Genomic DNA, 10,716 nt, shown 5'->3' on the forward strand with positions numbered 1-10,716 from the left:
TAGTCACACATTTCTATATCTGCATTTATTTTTCCTTTGATAAATACATCTGAATATGAACAAATAACTATCTGAGTATCAGAAATTAACAGCAGGTAGTTTTTAACAATAAAAAACAGTAATTTGGTAGGTGCAGAAATCTTTTATAGTGCTTAAAAATTTCTACTCCTGTATTGAGACATTAAAAATAAATCTTGAATTGTTGGTTGAAGAAAAAGATTATTCCTAAACTAAAGTGTCCGAAGAACACCGTCACATGTTTAACAATAAAATGTAAGATTTACTGCATATGTGAGTCTAACAGGTCGGTATAAACAGTAATTTAAAAGTTTTAACCTCTTCATCAGCAGTGTGAAGGTACAGCTGCGGATGAGTCACATGTTTAAGAATTTAAACCAGAAACCAGGCGAGGGTTTGAACTTTACATCTGTTAACAGGTGACCAATCAACCTGCAGGGTCAGGCTGGATTTACATTTCACATATTTTGTGGGAATCTTAGGTGGAGATGTTTCTGAGTCATCTCCTTGAGTCAGCAGGTGTGTGTTCATACAGAGACACGTGTGGGAGTACCTGAACGGATCACATAAAGTCAGTCTGTCTGGGTTTGAGTACTTCCTGTCTGGACGTGAACCAGAACTTACAGAGTCCACAGCTGTTATCACTGAATGTGTAATAAAGCAGATCATGTGACCTGGAATGAGCAGTCAGCAGGTCGGGAAGTTTACGCTCACAGAGGTGTGGGAGCGGTTTTGTCCTGAGGCCTTCCTTCATCTACTTTCAGTTTAGTACCTGCAACACAATTATGATTCATGTCTGACACACAGCACGACATTTCCCAGAACTCAGCTGTTTCACCTCCCCACAACTGCTCCATCACATCACTACACCCTCTTCATTCACAGCTTAGACACGTTACATGGATATTCAGTGGTGCTCTAGAAGCCAAATAGTTCCAGTGTTACATTCACAAAGGTAAAAATAAAGAAGCTCCTAAAAACTCACAAACTGAGTTAATTCTGACCACATGATTAAAATCTGAAGGTGTGAAACAAACATCATCATCCTCGTTCTCTAACGTCACAAGCTTGGAAAGACATAGCAAGTTCACAGACCTCTCCACAAAATCATCTGCAGGTCAGTGCAGAGCTACAGACGGCAGATCAAACGCTTTTCAGCTGTCCTGACTAGGGGTGGGTTTTTATAATCGATTTATCGATTAAAATCAATTCTGGCTTGGATAACGTAAAATCGATTCATTAAAATCCTGAATCGATTTTTTAATATAAATTTATTTTGCCCGAAATGCCAGAATCTCTGGTGAAATCTCACAAAATTTCAACAACCACCAAACAGCTAAGACAGTAAATGAGAGCAGGAACATGGATTCTGCACAAAGACTTAAACACACAGCCCAACCGCGGATCAGAATCAGTGAGATGTTGCCTTTCTCACAGTCGGGGCTGAAAGCCGACAGCGCGCTGATTCTGATCTGTCAGCGGGCCGCGCTTTGTGTTCACGCCCTTTATGCGCTGATTCTAAAGCTGTTAGTTTTATCTCTCTCCAAACAATATTGACTGAACCAGCAGCAAAAGAAGATCCAAACTAGGCTTCACATAAACAACGTCATGAATTCACTCTGACTTTTATTGTTTTGCTTCGACCACGATGCACAGCTCTCTCTCGCATGCTCGCTCTCTTGCGCTCTCTCTCCCTCTCTCTCTCCGTACTGTTTTCTGCATTATTCGCTTGCTTGTTACGCACAAGTCTACCGTTGTTTACAGCGCTCGTTTTATATACTTCCGAAAATAAAACCTAATTTCTGCCGTTCAATACCGAACAAATTTAAACTTTTTAAAATTATGCAAAATGCAAAACGCTCAGCCTTGTCTCTAATAAAACCGCTGTAACTTCAGAGGTAATGTTCATGTGTTGATTAATGGTTTTCTTTCGTTTTTGATCTACTACAGAAAATTTTTATAAAATCCCAGAACAGGAAAATCTCCTTCATGTTTTTCTGTTTTATCCTCAGCTACTTTGACACAAAGGCCTCTGCTGTGATGCTCACACCTTTGATAAAGTCCTGGTGTGTCAGCTTCCTTTTTATAGATACAAAAATATGTAAATGTACTGATCTGAATTATAATATTTCTGACTGTCAAAATTTCCCAGATTCAAATCAAAGTGAATCGAATCGAATTAAATCAAATCGAATCGAATTAAATCGAATCGTGGATCGAATCGATTCGGGACCCTGTGAATCGGAATTGAATCGATTCTAGAAATCAGTGACAATACCCAGCCCTAGTCCTGACCTGTTTCTGCTTCACAGAGTCCAGATGTTTTCAGATGTCAGAAAGAGCTTCCCTGACCTGCAGATATATTCAGCATTAATGAGCCTCACAGAAGTTACCCCTGCATCTCACCAACCGCTCTGTAAAAGAGAACGTGCAGGGTTTCCAGCTCAGACTCCAGTGTGTTTACGATGTTGATGTCTGCATCGTCCTATAAACACGTTTACCTGGTCTGGATTTACGCCTGTTACTGACAGACGTTCAGGAAATAGACCAAGCAAACCCGTGGCTGTATCAAACATTGTGTATTTGCAGATAAATAATGAACTGCATACATATATGCATACATACATATGTACAGGACATGCTAAACATTTTCTTCACACAGTTTTAGAACGACGCCACACAAAAACAAGATCATTCCCTTGCTCCACCACCACTAAAGCAGTTTATTAGGCATAAAGAAAGCTCAGACAGGACCACTCGAGCTACAATCCGAGGAGACTTGTTTATACCCCACAGACGGACAGCATTTGGGCAGAACGTCCTCTCTGTTAAGGGTGGCCATCTGTGGAACAGTCTTCCTCAACCCATTAGAGAATGCTCGACATTCAATTTGTTTAAAGCAAAGGTTAAAAACTGGCTATGGACAAATCAAGTGTGTGATCATGTATGAGTTGTATAGTTTTAATGTTTTATTTGGGAACAGAATGGTGTGTATGTGTAAGTTTGGTGATGGAGTTTTTATTATGAATGAATGATGATTTTTTATGAATTATTGTCTATTTTTTTATGTTTAAGGACAACAGATGGAAATTAGCCTTTGGCTATAATCTGGCATGTTTACATTCATGTAATTTTTTTTTACATTTATGTTCATTAACATGCACTGTCCTAAATAAATAAATTAAATAAATTTCCATTCCTCCATGTGCTCTGCCGTGATTTGGTCTAACTAAAGGAAGGTGTCCGTGTTCTGGTGCTCTCAGTACCAACCAGTAACGTGGCTGAGATTCCCTCTGCTTTTCCGGCTCTCTCCGGCTCTGAGAACAGGAACACCTCTCTGGTCAGTCGTGTCAGGAAGCACGGCATCTCTTTCTTTCCGCCCAGCTCACGACCTTTGGCCTGGAAGATGTAGGCCAACCTGTGGGAGAGGCGGGTCATCAGACGAGTCAGCTCCAGGTTCTGATGGGCCTCGTCCTCCAACAAAGTGCAGAACGTCTGCAGGAAGACGGAGGGGCTCCAAGTGGGCTCATGAAGGCACCGTAACCTGATGGAGAGAGGAGGAGGTAAACAGAGAAATCTGACATGGTTAAACACATACAACCTCTGAAGAATTCTGAGAGCTCCTGAGGACATAACTGAGGTTTTTTTTTTTAATGTGTTTGTGCGTGTTGTGGAAGTTTTTCCACTTAAATAAAGCCTGCAGACGAGCGGTGAGCGGTAGCTAACATTCTTTTATTTCCAAGCACACACAAAGAACATACAAACAAGCTTGTGAAGCCCCTGCATGACCACGGGGCAGGGTCAGCAGAGTCTCACTGAGCCAAAGTCAACCTCTCAGTTAAATACCTTCTCCAGGAACAAAAGGCAGTACACAGCTGTTTCACACCTTAAGGTTCACACTCCCTTGCTACTTCCCAGAGTCCTCAAGAGACAAAAGACTGGTCCTCTGGAGTTCCTGTTTCCCCAACATCTTTGCTACACCCCCTACCATTTGTCTCAAGTATGAGTGTCAGACATGTTAAAACAATGAAATAATGTGATTAATACCTTAGTGAAAGAAATTCCTCTACAATCCCACCCTTTGATTCTAAAATCAAGAATCACATTAAAACCAGAATTTCTTTCCTGACATTCTGCATATTACATCAACATTATTGTACACTTAAAGGAGTTTCACACTGTGTATCCTCACTTCACTGTTCTCCCACCACCCTTTGTTCATCTTTAATCTTCCCCACAATCTAAGCTCTCACATGCAAATGGAAACAACAATGATACAGAGGAAAGGTCTTCTCCAGAGTGTCAAAGTACTTTGCATGGCAAAGTGAAACAGCATTAGGTGGTCAGTCTCTGTCACAGTTATGGCTCCTGGTGTCTGTGCCATTTACAGAGTCATAATTCCAACGCTGATCTTCCTTGCGCTGTCACTTTTGGAGCTTGGCACGCTCTCTCCATCCCTCGATTTCTGTTCCAACGCGGCTGTAGATTTAAGGCAGAGCACGTCGTACACCTTAGTTGTCTTCCTCAGCGTCAACGTCGAAACTCTTTCATTTTATTTTAAGATTTTGCTGTTCAAAATCTCCTCGTGACAATCCTTTGGAAGCCCACTGTCGTTTGTCTGTTGTCCTGCAGATGGTCCCTGCTTCTCACTGGTCCACTTGAAGTGTTGTCTCCTAGTCACAGTTTGCATCTGCGCCTCAGTCAATCCTTCCATATCCCTCATGTCACGGTTCCTGCAATTTAAAAATGAAAACTTCCCCGGAAAAAAACCTCTTTTGCCCTATGTTAGCTTAGCACAATTAGACATGCACAATAAAGTTGTGCACTGTCTCTTAAAAATTCTCAGGGCTTCTCCCCTGAAGTAGCTTCACTCCAGGCCCTGTTGTAAGAAAAAACATTAGCCAAATCATGTGATTAGATCATATGATTAGCCCTCTGCTGTGGAAAATGTGATATAGATGTTAGCGCAGCGCGTCTGTATGCACACTTTCTCACAGTGACCTCTGCACTGTAAACAATACAAGGTCATGAATAACACACTGCTGGTAAATTCACAAAGACACAGAAAGTGGCATTTAAAAGGTTAAGTCAGCACGGCCCAAAAGCCCATGCAACCCAGGATGTTGCTGTCACCTTTCTGCTCCTGTAACAAAGAAACATACATATATACATCCACCCTTTTGTCTCTCTGGGTGGAGGTGCAATCTTGCATATTGGTGTCAAGTCAGTCAAGTTTTTGTCAGTCCAGTCAATCCCCGTGTTTATTGCTGATAGCAGAACCTCTTGTGTCGCAATAAGTCTCTACTGCCAGCAATGACGTCATTTCAAAAAAAGAAAAAGAAAGAATTTAGACTGGATTACCTCGCTGAATCCTTTTTGACAGGGACTTGTTTTCTGATTGTCCCAAATAAGTGGCTTCCTCCTGAGCCCATTTTAATTTTGCAGAAGCTCACTTGCGATTGATCAACATGTTGTGTAGCGCTTTCGATTCCGATCTTGCAGGCCTGCTTGAAAAAGAGAAAATTGCCAAACAAAAATCTCAGTGCACTGTTAAAAGTCAAAAAATATGAAGGCCTCTTTTTAGAAGTTGTCTAAGCATACTCTCTTAGAATGATAGATCAAAACAACTAATTGCCAGGTTCAAAGTGATACCAAAGGAAAATGCATCAGTAAATCCAAAACTTTCATCCACCAGTCACACACACCTCACACAACAGCAATATTCTATTAGAAAATGAGTTTTGTTTTCCCCATGTACCCAGATGTGTGTCATGATAAGACCTCCCTCACACATCAGAAACCAGAAACTCAATAATCTATTAGTCCCCACTCATCTGACCCTCCCGCAGCATTCTGTTCACCGCTGATTCAATCATCCTTCCCCAAAAATAATGCTAGTTCACTAGTCTATGTATCACTTCTTAACCTACTAAGCTAACTGGACAAGATGATGGTAACAGAAATGCTTAAAATGCTATTTGGTCTTCATGAGCTTCATTGCATGTGTGTATGTGTTAGTAGGATTAATGCATTTTTCTGTTTGTGTTATTTTTGTGTACCTCTCCTCTTTGCGGTGCTCCAGACACTTCTCAATTCTCCACGCAAGGCAGTCGTTTTTCTTCCCAGTTTCCTAAACCCAAATTTCATTCCCACACTACAACAGCCTTCCTCCATGTTGTCCCCTTCTCCTTTGACTGTGGTCTCATCTCATCTCCCCCCTTGCAGCAGTCCAGTGAGAGTCAGTTGTCTTTCAGCTTTGTCCTGTGTTTTCCACTGTCTCATTTTGCCATTTTTGCGCCGAAAGTGGCAAATGTCCAACTCAGGCAGTCTTTTCAAAAGTCCATTCACACAGTGAAGTTGCAGCTCCTTGGAAATGCACATCCATCCATCCAGTCATGATGATGCCATTTTTCTCCTTGCTGTCGCTGTCTTGCACAGCTGTTGCTGCTGGACCTTTTCTTCACTGCTCAGGATGCTGCTTTGAGCTCTTGAGATCTATCTCGTTGTTCTGAAACTGCATTTCTTGTCTTCAGGGAGAGATTCTTGGAGCTTGTGTTCTCAGGGTGACAAACACATGGAAGTTAAGCTGTAAAACAATTCAGCCAAAACTTGGCTTGAGTGTTTCTAATGGTGTTAACCTATAATTTCTTCCGACTGCTGCATGTGGAAAATTGATCCAGGTCTGTTCTTCACCTGCAAGTGACACACTGAAACATTTTGATCATTCTTCTCATTGCTTAAAACAACACCTCTCCCCTCTCTGGTTCTGAATTCCCTTTTCTTAAAAACCCAGAGAGATTGTAGTTGTTCTACGTTGAAAAACACCAAACCCTCTTCCTATTTTGCTTATTTTTATCAACAATTTTGCTAATTTTGTGTGTGTCCACCCTAGGGGAGCTGGTGGCCTGCAGTACCACCCTCTCCCACTAGTTGAAAACAACTTTTAGACACATTTCTACACTCCTCTCTTTTTTTTTTTTTTTTGTTTTTGTTTTTGTTCCCCATTTTCAACATTTTGTAACCCCGTTTCTCACTGTTTTTTTTTTTGTTTTTTGTTTTTTTTTTACACACACATCAACGTTTCCCACACAACCATTCTCTGCAATCTTACACACTACACATTTACTCAATTCTTACCACAGTCACGTATTGAGTTTTGTCTCTGGCCGCCTGGTGGAACGTCTGCCGATCTACTGGATCTAGATCCCATTTTACTACACGAGGCGTCCCCCGTGAGGCCCTTGCCTTCTACGGACCAAGGAACGAACACCGCCACTCCGTGCACTATAGTACACGGAAATGGATCCCGACAGTGTACCCGAGTTGCTGTCCCTGTGACGTACTTGGACCGAACACAGGTCTGGGCCGGCTTCTCCCCAACAGCGCGCTCGAGCCAATGTCCTTGTGATGAGCCGTACCCAACACAAGCCTGGGGCCTCAAACCACCAGGTTTTCCTCCCGGAGACTCGAACTCCGGGGTCGGCCAGCATTCCCCCCCTCGGCCAGACAAAAAACTCTCCATGACTGTATACAAGTTAGCTACAACTCACCCATCTGCAGAAGTCCCCTCAAAATCGATGATCTCGGTGGTGACTGAAACACACGGCTCCGTGACTCCTCCATTTCCTTCGCTTCAACAGCTGGTAGGACAAAGGTACCTTTTCCCTCAGGGGTGATCAGCCCGTTCACGGAACCGTTGTTCAGCGACCACACGGACCATCCTGCTCGCAGCGCCATTTTGTTGTGGAAGTTTTTCCACTTAAATAAAGCCTGCAGACGAGCGGTGAGCGGTAGCTAACATTCTTTTATTTCCAAGCACACACAAAGAACATACAAACAAGCTTGTGAAGCCCCTGCATGACCACGGGGCAGGGTCAGCAGAGTCTCACTGAGCCAAAGTCAACCTCTCAGTTAAATACCTTCTTCAGGAACAAAAGGCAGTACACAGCTGTTTCACACCTTAAGGTTCACACTCCCTTGCTACTTCCCAGAGTCCTCAAGAGACAAAAGACTGGTCCTCTGGAGTTCCTGTTTCCCCAACATCCTGACTACACCCCCTACCATTTGTCTTAAGTATGAGTGTCAGACATGTTAAAACAATGAAATAATGTGATTAATACCTTAGTGAAAGAAATTCCTCTACAATCGTCATGAAGGAGGTTCTCCAGGATCAGCTGGAAAGGTATACGGGCCTCAGAGGAAGTTAGAGGTCTGCAGTAATTGGGGAGGGTCTACAGGTAGTTGGGCACTTTTGTGGCAGGTGAGGAGATTCCATGAACAGTTAAAATGATTTCAGTAGTCATAGAGGAGGTTAATGGGTAGTATAGAAGATTTCTCTGGTTACTAAGGAGGTTTAGAAGTCCTTTGGTAGGTCTTAAAAGTCCATGAAGAGATGTGACCATATTGCAAGTGTTGTAGTTGTCATAAAGATGGTTTAAGTTCTATATTTCATGGTAACTGTGGAGGTTCTAGGGATGGGAAAATGGTTATGCTGCCTGTCGGGAGGTTTGAAGGGTAGTTTAGGAGGTCTGAGTGGCCGCTGAGGAGGTTTAGAGGGTAGTGGTGGTGGTCTGTTGAAGGCTTGGTGTTTACCTGGGGGCGTGGCATACATCACAGCTGTATCTACAGGAACCGAGAGGTGGAGGGAGAAGCTGCAGTCGGTGGCGTCACCGGCCGAGTCCACCTCCACTCCATCATCCAGAGCGTCTCCACGACACGCCTGCAGAGACAGGATCAAGAGGATGACCTTAGCATCACAGAAGGAAACAGACCATTTGATTCCCTCGACACGACCTAAACTCATGTTGTCCTCGCCCTTCTGCCACCTACCTGTATGAGGAACACTTTGGCCTTATTCTCCATGCACTCATTGTCAAAATATGCGAAGATCCGAGACAGCCGGACGGGTTTCCCGTCGGCTCCAAACACGCAGTCCTCCTCCCCGTGAGACGACAAGACAGCCAGGAAGTAGTCCTTCACGGGCCGCCTGCTCTCTGCAGAACAGACACAAACAGACAGTAGTGCTGTCAGTGATCCTCAGTCAGCATTCTCACAGCAGCCATAACACTGAATACATGGCAGCAGGTATGCCAGCCTGTGTTTACGTTCACATGCAGAAGATTCAAACTAATGAAACTTTATGTACACTATGCTCGCTGCTGTCATACTTATTTTAAGAGAGTGTGACCTATGTTTGATCTATGAGTGGAAATCAGTTGTAACAGTGTTTAATCACCATCTCTGTAAAACACACACGTATAATCACATCCTCACATGTTATATAATTACAAATGTGTCAGCCAGCGCTGGCATGTCACCAATGAGTGTCAGGGTAGTGTAAGCCTCACCTTTACCTGTAAATAGAACAGAGGTGTGTCTGTGTGTGTGGACACACACAGACACACACACACAGACTGTAATGTTAAAGCTGTGTGTCTGTCAGGGAGATGGAGCTGCAAATGTTTCCTTAACTGGGCTCACAGACGCAGCCCCTGTTGTGGGCACTGATGCCCCGCCCCCTCTGAGTTTCTGTGATGTCAGCTGTTTTTTTAAATGAATGAGCTCTTGGCTGAAAGTTCTCTCAATTTAAATATTTTGTCTCTGTGCTGTGTTTAAATAAAGTTTGAATGGTTTGCGTCCTGTTTTTATTGTTGGAAGCGGGCTTTTCGGTGTGATGTGATGATTGGTTACCTTTCTCAAATAGCTCGTAGATTTCAGCGCCGCTCAGGTCGCTGTGCAACTCCACCTTAAAGCCTCGCCTGCTGAGGGTACTGTGGAGCCTCTTGGCATCCCTCTTGGCTCCGGCCCTGTTCCCCATTTTCACCCCGGGGTAAAACTCGGCCACGGACACCACCACTGCCCGGTTCACCTCAGCCTTCCCACCCGCTGGTCGTCTCTGCTGGGACATGGTGATGTAGCTGAGGTCCGCTGAGCTCTGTCTCTGTGAGTGTCTGTCAGATTTAAGCTCCTGGCTCTGCACTGAAAGTACTTTAAGAGCCCCTGAGCTATAAAGGTGTGACCACACCTCTTTACCTTACCTGAACTTCCTCTGCTGGCCTATCAGCCTTATGTGCTCAAGTCTTACACAACTTTTCTCGCTGTGCCAGAAATCCAGCTGTGTTCCACTCACGGATGACATGTCATCATTTTTCACGGCACGCAAACATTTTCCTGCAGTAACAGAAAACAATCAAGGAGTTTTTAAAGCCTTTTATGGTTTTTGATTTTAATAAAAACACTTTACTAAAAATGTGAAGTTTGTGTTTGTCATCTTTACAAATAAAGTTTGTTTCACTCCAAGCAAGACTTTTGCCACCTCTGTGAGTAAAAACCTAAATAAAAGTGAGTGTTTCCACTTTATTCTGCCTTATTCTACTTCACTGGGTGTGGGGCTTGTTTGGTCCTCTGATCTCTTCAGTGTTCCTGAAAACTCCAGACAGATGGTTTAAAATCAGCTGCTCCAAAGGCCACCAGGAAAAAATAGGATTTAACAGGATGACAAACAGACTGTAAATAAAAGCTGACTGCGGCTAGCACAATGTAAAACACTCATTTCTGAAGCCCCACCGTTAGCATCTTGGTGCCCACCGTGTTTGGTTTTATTTCCAGAGTTTGATCTCGAGTGTGGGTAAAATTCTGAAATCTGTCTCATTAAACGGGAGCTCAGACTTCTGTTAGTACAGGAACCTCACAGCGGAC

General features: G+C 43.4%; 1 pseudogene across 1 annotated transcript; it reads right to left on the reverse strand.

Moving 5' to 3' along the window:
• Positions 1–2,976: 2,976 nt before the first annotated feature.
• On the reverse strand, positions 2,977–10,208 carry LOC146514867 (caspase-3-like; annotated as a pseudogene). The gene is made up of 4 exons (XR_014875412.1): positions 9,709–10,208; positions 8,848–9,011; positions 8,611–8,737; positions 2,977–3,562 (listed from the first exon to the last, which is right to left on the reverse strand). The product of XR_014875412.1 is annotated as a caspase-3-like (transcript).
• Positions 10,209–10,716: the final 508 nt, after the last annotated feature.

This window comes from Neolamprologus multifasciatus, chromosome 7, assembly GCF_963576455.1.
Source record: "Neolamprologus multifasciatus chromosome 7, fNeoMul1.2, whole genome shotgun sequence".
In the NCBI taxonomy this organism is placed as follows: domain Eukaryota; kingdom Metazoa; phylum Chordata; class Actinopteri; order Cichliformes; family Cichlidae; genus Neolamprologus; species Neolamprologus multifasciatus.